This window comes from Brassica rapa, chromosome A03 (genome assembly GCF_000309985.2).
Source record: "Brassica rapa cultivar Chiifu-401-42 chromosome A03, CAAS_Brap_v3.01, whole genome shotgun sequence".
Lineage (NCBI taxonomy): Eukaryota > Viridiplantae > Streptophyta > Magnoliopsida > Brassicales > Brassicaceae > Brassica > Brassica rapa.
In genome coordinates this window covers 20035964-20055110 of record NC_024797.2, presented here as the reverse complement: position 1 = coordinate 20055110, position 19147 = coordinate 20035964, and the positions used below count along the sequence as shown (strand labels likewise).

The following is a 19147-nucleotide window of genomic DNA, read 5'->3' as shown; positions in this document are numbered from 1 at the left end:
AGAAATATAGCTGAATATGGAAAAGTCCATTGAGGAACACTTACATACCAAAGACTTTTCTCCAAAATCTTATTCCTAAGATATTCACTGGAAATTCCAACAAGTAAAGACGTAGAGAGTGGATTGTCGTGGACCTTGGTATTCACTCGTCCTCATATTCATTATCTTTATAATCCTGATCCACATCGTCACAATCTCTATATAACCATACTCGTCTTCTTTGAATTAAAACCACAACACTCTCTCTTATTCATAAGGATTATCTCCGCACTTATCATTGACTCAGAATGAATCAGTCTTCAGGTAATCCATATATCCAACAGTTTATTTTGGTACTAATGTTAAGAACATATACAAACAGCTATTCAGTTATCATTGACCAATTCCCTATATATAATTTAGTAATTTTTTTTAGTCGTAGTGGAAAAACCTTCACAGGAGATGTACATGAGTCCGCCGCCGATTGTTTATCCGACTAGAGATGCGGCTGGTGGTGATCCTCTGGTAGCCCCCGTGGAGACCAAGTGCAAAAAATGTTGGAGAAAGTGGTATATATTTTTTTCAATTTACTTTTTTCATTTCTACAAAAAAGTCTCTTTATATTATATTTATATACATTAGTTTCTTCTAGTTAGTTATACGTTATTTTTTTTTTTAAATCGTCTGTTTTGTGTAGATTTTAGAGATGTGTTTTCTCAAATTTTCTGGGTTTTTAAAATGTTTAACTCATCTGAATTTTTTTATAGATTTCATTTCGACATGTTAGATGAGATTAGAATTTTAAAAACGGTGTTTTCTTTTAAGAATTTGTTTATATTCACCTACATATAGTTTTTTTCAGAATTGAATCCAACTTCATAGTTTACAGCTCACTTTTTCCGTACTTTTCTAAATGAAAATTTCTATGTTTCTAGGTATTTCAGAAGATATCTTACTATTTTAGTTAGTAAAATATCATATTTCCCACTTAAAAATTGTAAAGAAGGCTTATAATTAATCTAAAGCTCCGACTAGCATTATGACTGTTGAGACATTTTTTTGTTGTTGATATCTTAGTCCTTCAATTTCATCTTAAGCCAAACATGCTTTTGTTTTTTATTTTTCTCTAAACCTTCTAAAGTCTTCAATTGTGCATTTTCACTCTTTAAATCTTTATTTATCTCAAAGCCACGTAAATGAGACGTTAAGATAGCTGACTGGTTGTGAAAACTTTCTTTAGTTTTTGCATTTTCCAATTTCTTTAAAAAAATTAAACAACTAATACAAAATGAAATATCTAACACAACTACAGCAAAATAAAAATAAAATCTAGATAATTACTTAATTGGGCTCTACTGTAATAAAATGAATCATTCATTTATTTTAAATTAAGACAATTAAATAAATATTTAACTTTTATATTAATCATAAGTTATTGAAAATTTATTTTATATTAAGGATTTTTATTTTTAATAATTTTAGGTTAGTTTTATAAATATGTTTTGACCTTCACAGTCTAAAAAAATTATTCACAGTTAATGCTAAGATATCTAACGACAAAAAATCTAAAGGTAAAATTTAAAGCGAAAATCTTACCAATCGGGCTCTAGGTGGCTTTGTCTTTTTTTTTTTTGAGAACTAAAGGGTTGAACCCGAGTCTATTAAAGACACAAATCTAATTTCCGGGTGAAAGGTACAATCCACGGATGGATCTTCTCTCGGATATTCAAATGGGCCGTAAGCATGAGTCTATATCCGTATATCCATATGTGGAATTAATAATTTTGCACTAGAGGGGAATCGATCTCTGGCCTAGACCAACAGGGCAACTCTTCCTCTAGTGGAACAGGGCAACTAGACGTGGTTTCTAGGTGGCTTTGTCTTGGCAGTTTAAGGTTGGTGATGAAATTGTCTTTGCAGCGGATCTAGTTTTCTTACTTGCACGTCCGTTTTATAGCTGCCTTTTTTATAAGCTTCTCCGAGTCAGACACTTTTAGGTATTCGACTGGAGGAATGTGAAAGTCTGTGTTTTTGCTTAATCATAACAAACGATATACAAAAGCTTATACGGACAGAGTAGTTGAGAGATCTTTACCTTTATTACAGGAGATCTATTCTAGCGTAATTGACTTTATAAACTAGAATAATAATATCAAGGAATATTCTTTCAGAATGGAGTTCTCCTTTGTCTTCCTTTTGAGCTGATATTGGTTCTGTATTACAATAAATATAATTTGAGGAAATACCAGCCATCTTGTGTATTTTCAGCGAGGGTAAGACGCAAGACAATAAAGTAGTAAAATAGAAAATAAATAAAATAATACAGTATTGAGTATAAGAAAACATATTTTGCTTTATTAAAACTACTTGAACAATCTATAACAAATTTTCTTTAATTGATTTTACACAACGTGTCATCTTCCTAACAATTGCTATTAAAATATTTTTATGCATCCCAGATTTATGTATCTTCGTCGCTTGATATATCAACATATGACTCACAGGATAACCCCAATAACACTTACCCTTTTTTTCTCTAAAAAATTGTTTAGTTTCACCAACTTACAATCTTTTTTTTTTTTCAGAATAAATCCCACTTTATAGTTTTCACTTTTCAGCTCTTTTTTTCCCTTTTTCCAACTGAACAACCAAAGTAAAATAAAATTGTTTCGTACGTTTCTAAATGATATGTTATATTTTTATTAGTACAACTAGGGTGAATTTATATGAAAGTTATTTAAGAAATATCGTATGTAAAAATAAAATTTATATTCTTGATCGAATTAATATTTGTGGCCATAAAACAATTTTTTTAATTTTTTTTTTGTAAATTCCATAATTTGTTTACATATGAGCTGATCTCATTTTTTAAAATATTTTAGGTCAAAAAAATCACTTATCGCATAAGAAGTTAACGTTTAGGCCGAAGAATCTCAGACCTATTATTTGGTTACAATGAAACTATGCCAGTTCGGTTTTATATCATGACTAGTGTTCTGTCTCGTACTACGTACGAGCACAAAAATTAATATATATCTTATGAAACTCTAATATATACAATAATATTGGTCGAAGATCCAATGAGGTAACTGATGAGATCCTCAAAAATGTTCCTACCTGATATAATGTTGTTATAATCTGATCCAGTAAAATAATGTGGATTCTCTAGTCTAGTGTTGTGTTAGAAGAATTCACTCACTTGTACGCACATCGTTTTATCTTTTTGTTTTTGTTTTTATTTGCTCTTCATATTTTTCATAATACTTGTGTTAATGGTCCACTAATCAAGTGTTCACTCCTTTTCTATATAGAAGCATCACCAAAACATGCAAAACTTCTAATAAATTAGAACCTTTTGATTGAAGAATATACCTTTCTAAAGATAAGCCATAAAAACTAATTTTAAATAGCCAATTCTTTATATAGAGAGAATGTACTTATTTTTACCTCATTTGCAATATTGCTCTGGTTTCCCTGTCCTTTTGAAGAATTAAGCTCTGAAAAAACATAATACTCAAGTTACATCTTCTATCTGAATCATGTTAAACAAATCAAATGATATTAGTTTGAGCAGAATATAAAAATAATATGAATAGAATAGTCACAGACCTGTACTGATTTTTGTTTATATACAGAAAAGCTGGGAAAACTGAATATGAAACGATGGAGAAGAAGAGAGAAAAAAACCAGTTATAGAAAATAATATAGTAGAAGATGAAACAGGTTGAAGTCATATCATGATTTGAGAAGTTATATATGACGTGAAACAGATTCGTAGATCAAAAATTATGTAGGAAAAAATTGTTTGAAGTGGTGAAAACTAATTTTGAACGTGGGATGAGGTCTTTTGAGAAAATATAGGAGTTTAGTTATATTTGAAGTTGCAAATTTTGGAAATTACGTGATGATTTTTTTAGTTTTTTTTTGTAAAACAATAGTCATGTGTCATTATTTTAGTGGAGAAGTGACTTGTGCTTTAGTATATAAATGATTTAGCAACTTAAAGTTAATTATTGTTATGAGAAGTTTACGTTCACGTGCCAATTCTATCTATCTTCAATATTTTTTCTCATTTTTGTGTTGTTTTTTCATTTTGGTTATTGCTCGATATAAATATTGATCTTTGAGTTTATTCTCATTTCATTATTTTGTTTTTGCCTGAGATTTAGAAAATGTTTAAGATTTAAAATTATTAAAGATATACATACTTAGGTTAAGATCTGCGCCTTGTGCAGAATAAATATTTTATATTTTTCTGCATATTAGGAAATAATAAAATAATAATTATATATTAAATAACTAAGAAATCAGTTAATGTTATGTAATAAATTAGTGTGCGCATATAAATCAAACGACCGTTTTTGTTTATTCGCAATCATTTTAGGAAAAATAAATAAAAAGACACCAATCTTATCTATCGTATATGATATATAATTAAATTTAAATGATATTAACTAGGGCTGGGCAAATAAACCGAACCCGAAAACCCGAACCAAATCCGATCTGATAAAAATGAATCCGAACCGATCCGAACCCGACGTAAATACCGAATGGATCTTGTTTTGTGGTATTTCGGGTTATGGGTATTATCCGAACCGAACCCAAATCTAAATGGATATCCGATAAACCCGAAACATTCAAAACTTCGAAAAGATCTTGTACCAAACATGATCTTAATTCCTAATATGTATCCAAAATACAATAAGAAATAGTGAACATCTAAAATACTTATCTATTACATGAAGTTTGGTGGTTCTATTGCATGAAGGTTGGTGGTTCTATTACACGAAGGTTGATGGTTGAAGATGGCCGTTGAATCTTGAAGTATTTAGATTTTGATTTTGTTTTCGTTAAACAATGTTTCTCATTTCATGAGAACTTGGTTTTCATTTTATGCTTTTATTTATTTGGTTTTCTTTTTATCAGTAAATATGTTTACTTTTCGTTTGATTTTGAATGATCACGGTTGATGTTCCTTATTTTTGAATCGATTTTTACTTAAGTTTTGGTTACAAAATAGGTACAAATCAGGTATTTTAAAACTGAAGAGCAGATTTTACTCATGTTTTGGTTATAAAATAGGTAAAAATCAGGTACTTTTAAACCAAAAAACCGATTGGGACACGAACCCGAAAGTATATTGGGTTGTACCGGTTCTTTGAAGATTTACTAACCCCGACCCGAACCCGATAGAATCCGAACCGGTTCCGAACCGAACTTTCATATAATCCGAATGGGGCTGATTTTGATAAACTCAAAAAATCGAAACCCGATTGGATAAAACCGAAACCCGTTTGGGATCCCGAATGCCCAGGCCTAATATTAACATAGATATATAGTATACTTCTAATATGAATATTTATTAAATGAGGTTTCTACTCATATGATTTTATGATTATTTGCATATGTGTGTAACAAAACTTTACACCAACGATTTTTTTTTAATGTGGAATGTTTAGTGATTTCAATAATTTATAATCATTTAAAAAACAATGAAGATTTAAAAATTAAAATATTAACTTTTCAATATATGTTCAACGAATATATCAAAAATATAAGTATGTAATTTCATATGATGTATAGTTTAATTTAAACGATATGAAATATATATATATATATATATATATTAACATAAACACCTATTAAAATAAAATTATTTATTCATGTGATTTTATAATCATTGTATCTTATTGTAGAAAATTTTTTTAACCTTGATCACAAAATTTTATATGAGAATTTTAACAGTTTTAGTAATTTATACTCATTTTGAAAAATTTAAAATACAACATAAACAAAAAAAATCTAAATTTTTATTATATGATTAACGTAATTGTATAATTTATTTTAATAATAAATGATTAGACAAAAATGATAGAAAGTATACAGACTGTTACCAAATCTTTATTATTTAAAATCATTAATTGTCATATATATATTAATCACATTAGGTAATTCTGTATGTTTTATTTAAGGAAATAATATATAAAAATTTCAATTTGATAAATGAATGGTTCATAATGGAGATACTATATAATATAACATTCCCTATCAATTTAATTTTGGACTAACAAAATTTTCAATTGATTCTCAAGCCGTCACATAAGCAAAATTAGCATTCTACTTATATGACAACTCAGTAAAACACTTTTTTTAATTAGTACAAACTCCAGATTATAACTTTTAAAATATTTCTCTATTGATATGTAGGGAATATCATATTTCCTACGTAATTTTTTTTAAAAAGGCGTACATTTCGTCTTAGCGGATTTATTTTTAATATAAGTGGTATTGTCTTGGCAGTTTTGATACGTTCTGCTGTTTTTTCGAAATCGTGCAAGCATGCACCTGGTGATGAGACTTCGGAGTTAACGGTATCATGCAAATTATTGGTGTGTTAAATATATATATTATTTATTTAATGATAATTGTGTTACTTAATTACGCTTTATGTGAAATGTACTGTACGGATGGCTGACGTTGTTGTGCTTTGCATTCAGTGACCATATCTTCCTATATATTTAAACGTGAACTTGGATTGTCGAAATGCTATCCGTAACACCCATCCGAATCCTCGTAACAACTTGATATAATTTATTTTACAAAAAAAAAAAAAAAAACTTGATATAATTCAACTTCATAGGTTGATTTTTTTCTAGTTTTTAGAATAGGTTTTGGCTTTTATTTTTCCAAACATCATTTTTTCATCCAATCAATTTTTTTGAGAAATAAACTTTTCTACAACTTAGGGAAACTAATTTTTAAATAATTGTCCATCTCTAAAGAAACCAATTTTCTTTGCTTTGTTGCTTGAAAAGAATTTTACATTTATTTTGTATTACAAATATATGTAAAAAATCATTATTCTACATTAGTTTTTGTTCTACTAAACAAAACACATATTAATTGTTGATGATAAAAACCTCCTAAGCTCATATAGCTAAGGCATTTACATCTATGCTAATCATAACAAACTCTCTCTTTTGCTTAGATGCGACATAATACTTGGATTCATAGTGTGTATCTCTCGGTAGCATAGTGAGATTTTATTCTTGGTTGAAATCATATCTCTATTAATGGGCGGTTGAACGTGCCACCTAACGCCATGATTGACTGATGGGAGAACTTTTGTGGTAGGGATCTGCGTCTGACCATTGTACTTGAACATTCTGGTGATGGAAAAAAGAAGAATTCTTTAGGGAAGGTTCGAGCGGTATGTCGTTGACTGCTATGCTTGACCGCTACAGTGTAGGATGCATTTTTAGGTGGTGACGGTCGATGTACGCTTGGCCGATTGGTGATGGAAAAAGATGATTCTGTGGAAGAGGTTGTAGCAGTCTACAGTGAACCACTAACTTTAAATGGTTATCATCGTCAGAGTCGGACCTGATAAATAATGACCCAAAAGGCAAAAATGTTTTTTAGCCCTTTTTATTTTAAAAATCTTGAAAATACTTAAAAACGCAGCTATATAGGTTTGGATTCGGGTGTATAACAGACCTATAAATAGCTGTTGTTGAGTTACATGATATTTTTGAAAATGTAAGATGTCTGCCCTGAAATAGTCGCTGACGTAGTTGCTGAAGCAGACGTCGTAGTGAGTGGTGAAGACCATGTGGAGTCAAGATGCTGAGCTTGAGTCGTGTAGACTTGGAGAGCAAGGGAGTATCTTGGAGATATGGAAAGAGGAATAAACTTGAGGAGCAAGTTTATGACTTAAAGAAAGAGGAATAAGTGCATTCCAAAAAAAGAAAAGTTGCACTTATTGTTATGGAAGATGTCCATACATGTTGCCTTAGAGACTAGGGTTTCGGGAACATTAAGAATAATTATAAGATAGCTATGGGGTCGTCTGTAGAGAGACAGAGACACGGAGGCTGATCTTATAGAGAGAGAGAAGCTCTTGGAGGTGTTCTTGGGTCGTGCTGAAGCAGTGGCTGAAGTACTTGACGGAGAAGAGACATAAGCGGGTAGCTTAGGAATCTTTCAGTAGCGTATGTTAGGGTGTTAACACTAGACGTGTAAAAGCTGAATAAGCAAGTCTTGTAAAGATTGTTTAAAGGAGATTCTAGTAAAAGCATTGGTGTTTGCTTGTGTATTTGTCTCTTGATTTATCTTCTGCACTACCTTATTGTGTTTGCATCTTGCACTTACAAGTGGTATCAGAGCGGGGCACCTAAGTTACCGGTGTTATCCTGAAGGTGAAGATGGACACGATAATTTCTGTGCAGAAGGCGATCGTGTTGAATGCGGACCAGTATGGTCATTGGAAGGCTCGCATGAAGCAGATGATTCGAGGAATCAATGAAGATGCGTGGACAGCTGTGGAGATTGGTTGGGAGTAGCCTACCATAGTCACAGGAGGTGAGAAGAAGCCTAAACCAAAAGAGGATTGGTCAGAGGCAGAACGCAATGCATCAAAATTTAATGCAAAAGCGTTGTCGGTTATTTATGGAGCTGTTGAAGCAGAGCAGTTTCAGCTGATTCAGGGGAGTACTTCAGCTAAAGAGGCGTGGGAGATCCTGCTGAATTCGTTTGAAGGAGATGAGAGTGTCAAGAGGACACGTCTAGATCATCTTGGGTCGCAGTTTGAAAATCTCAGGTGGTCTGATAATGATTCTGTGGCGAGCTTTAGTGCCAAACTCAGTGGTATGGCGCATAAAGCATTTGTACTTGGGAAGAAGTACAAGGAGAAGAAGCTGGTAAAGAAGTTACTACGTTGTCTTCCAACAAAGTTTGAAGCTCACAAGGTGGTCTTGTAGATGACTACAAACACGGATGAGCTCAAATTTGACAAACTTTTGGGTATGCTAAAGGCACAAGAGATGGAGAAAGACAATAGTTCAGTCTCTACGTCAGGTGGTGCATCAAGGAGTGTAGCTCTTGCTGCTGACGAAGATGGAGATAGATCTCCGAATGTTGAAGATGCCATAGGGATGTTGGCTAGGAATCTGAGTAAGATGATGAATTCCTCTGGTGGGTGGAATCAGTATGGTCGCCAGTGAGGTGATTGTGGCAATAGCAGAAGAAGAGATCGTCTTAGATGCTATGAGTGTGAAGGTGTTGGTCATATAAGGGTTGATTGTCCTGTAGCACAATAGAGAGAACTTAAGTGTTCTGAGTGTAGAGGTGTTGGACACACACGGCGTGAATGTCCAAACTCAAAGAAGAAAAAAGGAGTTCCATTGCAGTCGTCTGATGATTCAGAGTCTGAGGAAGATGGAAAGGTGATGAAGAACCTTGTTGCATTTGGTGCACGCAAGGAGGAATCTAGTGAATCCTCAGATTCAGATGTTGGTACAGGTGATGAGGAGTATCACGTGCTGTACAACAAGTGGTTGAATCTCAAGGATCAGAATCTGAGATGGGAGAATGTGGCTCAGAAGCAAACCCAAGTTGCTTGAAGAAATACTGGAAGAACTTGCGACTGTAAAAGAGAAGAATGAGTCTTTGGAGCAGGAGGTTAGAAAGTTGAGGAAAGTCCAGCAGAATGGGCTGTCACATTTCGTGCATGGGAGCACATCAGAAAGTGGAGCCAAAGGAGCTTGTCAGGAAGTACGTCGGGATGTACGACATGGAGTAAGGCAGGAAGTTCTACAGCGCGCAGCTGTGAGTAACAAGCCGAAAGTAGTACATCAGCGCAACAATATGAAGGTCAGACATGAGGTTCTGAAGCATGGTTGTGCAACTGGTACAAGGAAGGAGACTGAACGGTGCATCAACAACTGTGTCAGACCAAGCAAGAAGCAGCATCGGATGTGCTGTTGGTTCTGTGGGAAGGTTGGACACAAGAAGGTGGAGTGTTTTGCTCGTGAGAAGAGCAGAAACATGGCCAAAAAGGTGAACAAGATGTTCATTAAACCCAAGAGGGTTGAAGAGGTGCTCTTAGCCAAGAGTGGCTTACTTGATGAGGTCAAGGAAGAGACATCAGAAGAAGGGTGCAGCTTTGTTAGGAGTGATCTTGAGGTTAATCAAGAAGCATCAAGTCTGGAGCCTGGACACGAGGTTGTTTGTGGCACAAAAGGGAAGGAGATCGAAGTGCGCCAGGAAGTGGTGTGAGATGATCTTCAGGGGTGTGAAATCACTCCAAGACAATTGCAACGAGTGCAGAGTGCACTCGGTGCGGATGGGGAAGGGCTCATGGTCAAGGAGACGACACATGAAGGAAGCCTGGTCCTCAACAGAAGCTGGTCGAAGGGTAGTTCGACAAGTGCGTCAGATCGTGATGCAATACTTGTTATTCCGCTGCAGCAGGGGCTGTGTCATGATTATACATGAAGAAACGGACGGTGGGTCTGTAAGGCTTGACATCTAAGCATCTGTTTTAGCTTAGTATGCAATCAAGCAGGGGGAGAATGATGATGTTCTGGTACTTAGTATCCATATCTCATGGGGGAGAAAAACATGGTGTGGTGTACATCTCGTTGGGGAGAAAAACACATTTGGTATGAAAGTTTCCAGGTGAGGAACGTGGTTGCAACGTGGTTGCTGAACCAGAAGAGTGTTGTCTTGATCGGTACACAAAGCTAAAAGGGGAAGATTGAAGATGTAAGATGTCTGCCCTGAAGTAGTCACTGACGTAGTTGCTGAAGTAGACGTCGTAGTGAGTAGTGAAGACCATGTGGAGTCAAAATGCTGAGCTGGAGTCGTGTAGACTTGGAGAGCAAGGGAGTATCTTGGAGATATGGAAAGAGGAATAAACTTGAGGAGCAATTTTATGACTTAAAGAAAGAGGAATAAGTGCATTCCAAGAAAAGGAAAGTTGCACTTATTGTTATGGAAGATGTCAATAATGTTGCCTTGGAGACTAGGGTTTCGGGAACATGAAGAATAACTATAAGATAGCTATGGGGTCGTCTGTAGAGAGACAGAGACACGGATGCTGATCTTATAGAGAGAGAGAAGCTCTTGGAGGTGTTCTTGGGTTGTGCTGAAGCAGTGGCTGAAGTACTTGACGGAGAAAAGACATAAGCGGGTACCTTAGGAATCTTTCAGTAGCGTGTGTTAGGGTGTTAACACTAGACGTGTAAAAACTGAATAAGCAAGTCTTGTAAAGATTGTTTAAAGAAAATTCTAATAAAAACATTGGTGTTTGTTTGTGTATTTATCTCTTGATTTTTCTTTTGCACTACCTTATTGTGTTTGCCAATTTTTGTTATTATTGATCCCTTAAAGATATTAACTTTCCTCCCCTGAAGCATATACTTCATTGGCTTCTATTCAGAGTCGGCCATGTTGTCGATAGTTGATCACTTGCCTTCTTTGGACAGCAGGAAGTCAAAGGCTTAGAGACTTAGTGAAGACTGAAAATGGAGAAACATGTAACATTTATTTTTATTTCTTTTTTCTTGGTGTAATATAATTCTTACTTTATTTAACATATGTAATAAGAACTAATTTTATGTAAATTTTGAAAGTTTTAGAAGAAAGATCAAATCACAAAATCTATCTTGAAGTACTTTCATCACCTCATGGACGAGGTGCATGTACCCAAATTATAAACACATCCCGATTGAAAAAAAAAACTTCTTGTTTCGATCCATTGTGGTATGTTCCTTTTTGTAAACATCAAATATTTTATACATAGTTCTAATATTTTGTAGGTTTTTCAGCAAGATTTCCACTAGGAAGAGTCCGCTTCCAACCTTGTTCGATAAAAGTTTGAGTGGAAGACCAAGTTCATGGAGGGGAAGGGGGTGTCCAAAGAGCTAAGTAACTCTGTTTGGATTGGGTTAAGAAAACATCTTTATATATTAAAACATAATTCATAACTTTGATTCATGTATGATTTTTTTCTAAAAAATAAATCTAATAGACCTATTCCTAGAAAGTTATGTTACATTTAATCTTCAATCTTATCATTTAAATTTTGGGCTTACCAGAATTTTTTATTGGGCTATCAATAATTTGATTTAAACAATAGATAATCTATTGGATTTATAAATAGTATAAATTAAATAGATATAATTTAATATTGTAATAATATACATTCATATGCTAAATATTTAAATATTTGTCAATGTTAACTTTTAAAATTATGTAGATTTTTTTTTAAATAACAAAAATCATATTATCTAACAATGATTAATCTTTACTATCTTAAACCGATAAAAAAAATTTAAAAAAATATAGTTTGTTTTAAAAATTATACAAAAATTAAATGTTTAATTTTTTACTCGATAATATAAATCTATGAAGCGAAAAATTTATTTCTTTAAAAACTTTCTAAATTTGTGAAATGTTACAATATCTTTGAATATGACAATAAAAAAATATTTTACTAATCTTTATATATATATTTACAATTTTAATAATGAAATAATAATCCAAAAATATATATAGAAGAAAATACAAATACATGTGAAAGTTTGAAACAATTTAATCAATGAAAAAAATATACCGTAAAGTTATTATGTTTTAAAAATTGATAGACACATATATATTATAATATTTACCAATTTAACATTGAAAACAAAATGTTTATATAAAAATAAATAAAAACAAAAATCTGCGCGGTTGCGCGGATCGAGATCTAGTTAACTCATTATAACAGTGAAAGCACTATCGAAACAGGCGAGAAAGAAATGATACTCTTAACATTGTTTATATAATTATAAATTTTAACTTCATTCCTTATGTTTCGAATGGTAACCGCGGATTTACTAATATAAACATGACGAAAATAAAGTGCGGTGTAAATGCGGTTCATGCGGTATAAGTGCAGTTTTGGAAAAAAAATAGTACGGTTTTGATAAAAAAAGATAATATAATAAGTAATGCAATTAAAAAGTAACCTTGTTGTTTAGTAATAATGTCATCATATTTTGTAATTTTAAATACTAAAATTAATTTATATATATATATATATATGTTATGTTTTAATTGTAATTTAACTACTAAATAAATTGTTAAATATAAAATATATTTGCAATAAAGTTTTAAATTAGATTCTATATTTTCATTTTTCAAAATAAAAGAAGGATGTATCATTTTAAAAATATGAAGTTATAAATATATACTTTAAATGTAGTGTAAGTATATATTGTATAATATATATTTTTCAAAAAGTGATGTGTAACCTTTAAAAATAAGTGAGTGGGTTACTTTTTTTTTTTTTTGAAAAACGTTGGTTACGAGGGGGTGTTATGGTTTTGGACAAATTGTCCACTAGTTTACAAGTCGATTTGATGTTGGAAAATACTTTACGATAGCATTAAAAAAGTTTCTATCACAAATATAGATTTTAAGAATCAAAATGACCAAAATGTTTCATTAAAGAGGTAAATATACATTTATACCCCTAAGATTAACTAATCCAAATCTTAGGGTTTAGAGTTAAGGGGTGAAGATTTAGGTTTGAGGTTTAAAATTTTATAAAATAGAAAATAAATATTAAAAATTTGAAAATAAAAATTTTAAAAATAGTTTCAAAAGTATTTTCGAATTACAGAAAGAAAATTTGAAAAAAAAAACAAAATTCAAAAAAAAATTCAGAAAAAAAATTATAAAAAAATTCGAATTTGAAAACATATAATCTAAAACTATAAAAAAAATTTTATTTTTTTTTTATTTTTTTTTATATATCTAGAATATTTGTGTCTTTTTACCTATTAAATGAAACATTTTGATTATTTTCCTCCTTGTGATCTATTTTCGTACCAAAACTTGAAAATGGTCTATTTATGAGAATTGTCCTTTGATGTTTGCGGTTTTTGTGTTTATTTTTTTAAAAGCTGTACTACATCGGATTGAGCGGTGCAGGATAAACGGTACAACCGCGGTGCGTTTTTAACTGTTATAAAAATGTATATATATATATATATATATTATATGTAAAGATTATTGTTAATTGCGGTACCAGATTAAAACATTCGAAACCGAATGGTAAACAAAATACGGATTTTATAATTCCGCATTGAAATACGCAAATTGAATGTTACCTAACCTTAGGTTATCAAACTGAGTGCAGATTTCAAAGTGGAATTTATAAAATCGCTTTTGTTGTACCAATCATCTTTTCTTTATACAATTTGCATATTTACAAAAAGGAAAAAAAAAAAGCTGTGTGCGTTTTTTTTTTGTAATGGAAATTAACTCATGACCCGCGTTTAGATGTTCAAGTATCAATTTATGCAGCGGTTTTCGAATTCCGCATTCACTAAAATAATATAAACCTTTTAACACTATACATTATTTTTCAACGCTATTTTACCTGCATTTATTTATACTTGAAAATATATTTTCTAAAGGTACATAATTAATAAAGTTTTAAATAAAAGAACTTCTCAAACTAAGTACATTTAATTAATAAAGCTTTCAATAAAGTGATTTTCTGAAACTGGGTCTTATGATTAATCCCCTACAGACAATCTTATGTTTGGGGTGGACAAAAAAAATCCAACCAAACCAAATCAATCCAACCAAACTCAAACCAATCCAAATCAAACCATAATATATGTCTAAACGTTTGGTTAAAGGTTTTATAACCGAATTAAACAGAACCAAACAAAAACTAAACCAAACCCAACCCAAACCAAACTAATTTTAGTTTACTTTGGTAACAGATTATTAAAACCAAATAAATCAAACCAAACCAAACTCAAACCAGATCTAATTTAAACCTAATTGCTTACCCTACGTATGTTCAGCAAATTCACTTGTTTATGAATATATAGAAAGACTTAATATTTACATATAGTATACTTTTGGTTGCTTAACACTGCATTTACAATATTTTAATTTGTATTTTTATTTCAAAATAATCTGAGTAACTAAATTTGTATTAAAAAGAAAATATAAATAAATAAGACTTTTTATTTTATATTAATTAATATTTAAAATTATAAAATAAAGAAAAAAAGCTTAATTTCTAATTGCATTGATATATTTATTTTTATATTATTTTTTTCAATTAAAACCGCACTATTTTTCAATCAATACCACACTATTTTTTCTACCAAATCGCAGTTGTACCGCATTGCACTTTAATTCTGCACCGCTCATATTATCAAAACCGCGGTCACCATTCAGACCTTTAATTTATAAAATTCTTTTGTTTGGACTGCGGAAGCGGGTGGAGTCCATCCAGATTGGTTGGATGTGATTGCCGATGTTCCACAAGAAAACGGGTGTCATTCAAGACCCTCAAGCAAGAGAGTTGGTTGGGATGACTGTCAGGTCCGTAACGTTAACCAATTCATGGCTCGATAATACCATGACCCACAAATCTCATAACACTCGTTTTTTTTAAGGTGATGTTGTTTTTAGTTTCTGGAATGGTTTTTTTTTTTTAAATCTAGTTTATGCCTTTATGGAATGGTTTTTGGATTTTGTTTTTTAAAAACCATTTTTCTATCCAATCAAGATTTCTAAAAAACTGATTCCCTAAACTTATGTGAAACAAAAACTCTTTGTAACCCCAATCAATATTTTAACAAAAAAAAAGACTTTTCTACAAATTAGAGAACCCAATTTTTACATGATATATCATTTAAGTGAAAATGTTAATTAAATATATATACTTCTTTTTGCTTAAAATTTTGGTTTAAATCTATTTACTTTCCAAAATAATGTATTTATATTTTATAAATATTTTGTGTTATCCATAAATACATTTGTTATTTCTATTTTAGTAAAATATGCTTTTGTCAAATTATAACATTTTCTACATTTTAAACAATAAAATATATAAATATCTACATATTTTAATATTTATTAGTCTTTTGTTTTATTTTATAAACTAAATCACTTTTAAACGAAAAGAAGAAAAAAAAACAAATGTCAAAATTAAAATTTAAAACCAAAATCTAAATCTTAAAAAAAAAACTAAAACTAAAACCAAAATTTAAAAGTCTAAAAATCTAAAAAACCAAAATCTTAAAACTAAAACCAAAAACTACTAAAAGAATCAAGACCTAAGTTTTTCCTTGCTTGCTTTTCAAACCTCACTTTTTGTTTTTGGAAAATTGTTTTTTTAGAGCAAAAAAATGATAACTATGTCCCTTTAGACTAATCTCATATAATTCATGTCTCATTAGGCTAATTATTTTGAAAATGGCAATAATGCCCTTAAACTTGTAAATTTTAAATATAATAAATAATGGGTTCGATCAAGTGGGATCGATCGATCCAAAATTACAAAGTCGAACGGATCTATTGATCTTGATCATTATGCAGAACAAAAAAAAGGCGGAGCATATACTGATCAACCTGGTCCATTTCACTCGATCGGCAAAGGTTGATTTCATACAGATCGATCGATCTCGAATTATAGACCGATCGATCCATGGAAGCATATATATATGAATCATCGTAGAAATAATATGAAATTTTTGTGAAATTTTTTTGAACAATCAATGGAATATAGAAGACGGCGTGAGAAGAAGGTTACCATTTTTTTCATTTTTTTTTGTATTTTTGTTTTAAAAAATCATTTTTTTTTCAAAATATGAAAGTGAATATTCCCAAATATTTTGTTTCCATATTTTTAGGAACTGATTTCTTATCCGTAGAATACAACTAATATGTAGAAATCAGTTTCTACATGTTTTTAGAATTATAGAAATGTTTAGATTTTGATTTCTACATGTTTTAGATTTACAGTAAATCTGTAGAAGTTGGTTTCTACGTGTTTTAGATTTATATTAATGTGTAGATTTTGATTTCTTAAGATTTTAGATCGGTAGGTTAAGTATTTTTAGAATACTCTTATTTACATAGATCACATATTCTAAACATTGTAGATTCACTGAAAAAAGTGGATTTTGTTTTCTACTTCGTATAATGCCATTTCTACTTTATTTAGAACATAATCTGAAAATTATGATTTAAATATTTTTAGAACTAAAAAAAATATTACTAAGTTTATATAGGTATTTTATCAATAGTTACTATTTTCTAATTTTTTTTGTTTGTAAAACTATTTATTAAATTTATTTTCAAAAATATTAAAAGGTATTATAGGCAAAAATGGCTCAAAATAGATATTAGTCTAAAGGGACATAATTATCATTTTTTTCTTCTAAAAAAACAATTTTCCCTTTTTTTTTGCTCAAAGACAACTTTTCATTCACCAAAAAAGGATTACATGATTTTGACTATACGGTTTTCAACCACATTTACGTACAAAGTTATCTAATATCACTAAAAAATCACAAAGTTGGATCCTAAGCTACCTGAACAGAACTTGTAATTAGACCTAATCCAAATTAAACTTTAAAACTCAAGCATTAATTAGTCTCCTGAAGATATGATTTCAGAACATGGACTAACACAAACTTCACCGGACCGGTGCAATCCAAACAAGGACTAGCTTCACCATGCACACTGTCACGCTCCTTACGCTTGAAACCGGATTAAGTCCGTAATGAAAGTCGGACCTTGGCAGCAGCAGCAAGACCGGACCAGTCAGCATCAAATGGTGTGGGCTCATACCGTCGCCAACACTGGGATGCAGAACACCACCACGAACCAACTACAGAATACAACCCTTCGGTAGACCACTCCGTTGAGGTGAGATCTGCTCCACACCATTCACGAGAAACGAGAAGCAAACCATCTTCCGCCGCCATCGCGTCTCTCCTCCGACCAGCATGCCGTCACTCTGGAAGGTGGATCCGGTGTAGAGAAGGCTTCCCACTGAGTCATGCACCACTGCTATGGAGAAGGCACTGTAGATCTAGAAGGAGGAAAACCCAGATCTGGCGAAGAGCTCAAGCCCTAAAAGCAGATCCCTTCTACATCACTGATCCACAATCTCGCCGCTCCTCCAAGCACCATCACATGAGCACCATAGATTTTTTAGGGTTTCCGGTGAGACCACAAGCGGCTCAGAACAACTTACCTATCGACCAAGATTGAAGGGATGGATAGAGAGGCAAAGGAAAAGGAGAAGGATTGAAGGAGAAGGGTTGAAAGAGAATCCGGCACCGGCAAAAGCGGGGCCGAAGATGAGGTTGCTGAAGCTTCGGGAGATTTTTTGAGTTTTAGAGAGCACGCTGACGTTCTACAACACAGTTCTGTTTGGTTTTCTTCCAAACCTCGCTTCTGTAAGCTTTGGTTTAGGGTCTAACTAGTACATTGGAACATTGAGAACGGATAGTAAAAGAATGGAAAAAAATAACATTATAAAAATTATGAGGAATGATTGTTCCTCGTCATATTTAGTGAGAAACAAATTTGTTTTAAATTTCTCTACAATAAGATGAACGAGAAGGAATGGAAATGAAAAATTATTCCTTATGAATGGTAAATTTTTTTAGAAATATTAAGGAATCAAATTTTCCTCTTTATTCATTTGTCACATTCATATCCTTAATGTTTTGTAAAAAACACTTCCTTGTTTAAGTTTTATGAGTTTAATAATATAAGATTTATTATTATTATTATTATCAATTATTATTTTTATTATTTTGATATTATTTACAATTAAATATTTATTCGGCTAAAATCCGGTGGGAAATGTCAAGTATTTTTTCCAACAGTTTCATAGAAAATTCATATTCGTCAGAAACATCCTTCGAAAATTCATTTAAAACGTCTGTCAGAAATTTATCAAAAATATTTTTCGAAAACCACGTTGCTTTCTTGTGGTTACACTATATAGACATCTATATACACAATTTTGTGACTATTTTTTATACACAAACTTGTAAGTATAGTCATGGAGCGGAATGTGAACACGAATAAGTATGTGTGAAAGTCGTCTGAATCACAATAAACCCCAGGAGGGCTTGCGTGGTTATGCTCCCTTCTTGGGCTGTCAAAACATATTCCGATAGTTCGTATCACTCGATCTTCGTCTTCCGATAATGTCCATGAGCGGATACAGAAACATATTTAATTGGGAGCACAAAAACATTTTCGTTGTATTTTATTTTTGAGTTGGGAACACTTCTATACTTTTTATAATATTCGTTATACAAAATTAAAAAGTTAGTTGAGGGTACGCGCCCTTACCGTATACACTCCGTCCGCCACGGATAATGCCTGTTTTTTTTTTTTGACAGCAAACGGCTCTTCTATTACTCAAACTTTAGGTGGTCTGGGGAGCCAGACCGGAATAGAACAACCAATAAAACATAATGATCTATGAAAAGAACGTGCATTTCTAGCTAGCGCATCCGCAATCTCATTCTGCGTCCTTGGAATGTAGATAATCTTGAAGTCTGAA

The 19147-nt window shown here is 31.8% G+C and overlaps 1 long non-coding RNA gene across 1 annotated transcript; it reads left to right on the top strand.

Annotated features, from left to right (window-relative positions):
• Nucleotides 1–6527, top strand: LOC108871080. The gene is made up of 3 exons (XR_001957707.2): nt 1–303; nt 416–548; nt 6280–6527. It is a non-coding gene; the product is annotated as an uncharacterized LOC108871080 (long non-coding RNA).
• Nucleotides 6528–19147: the final 12620 nt, after the last annotated feature.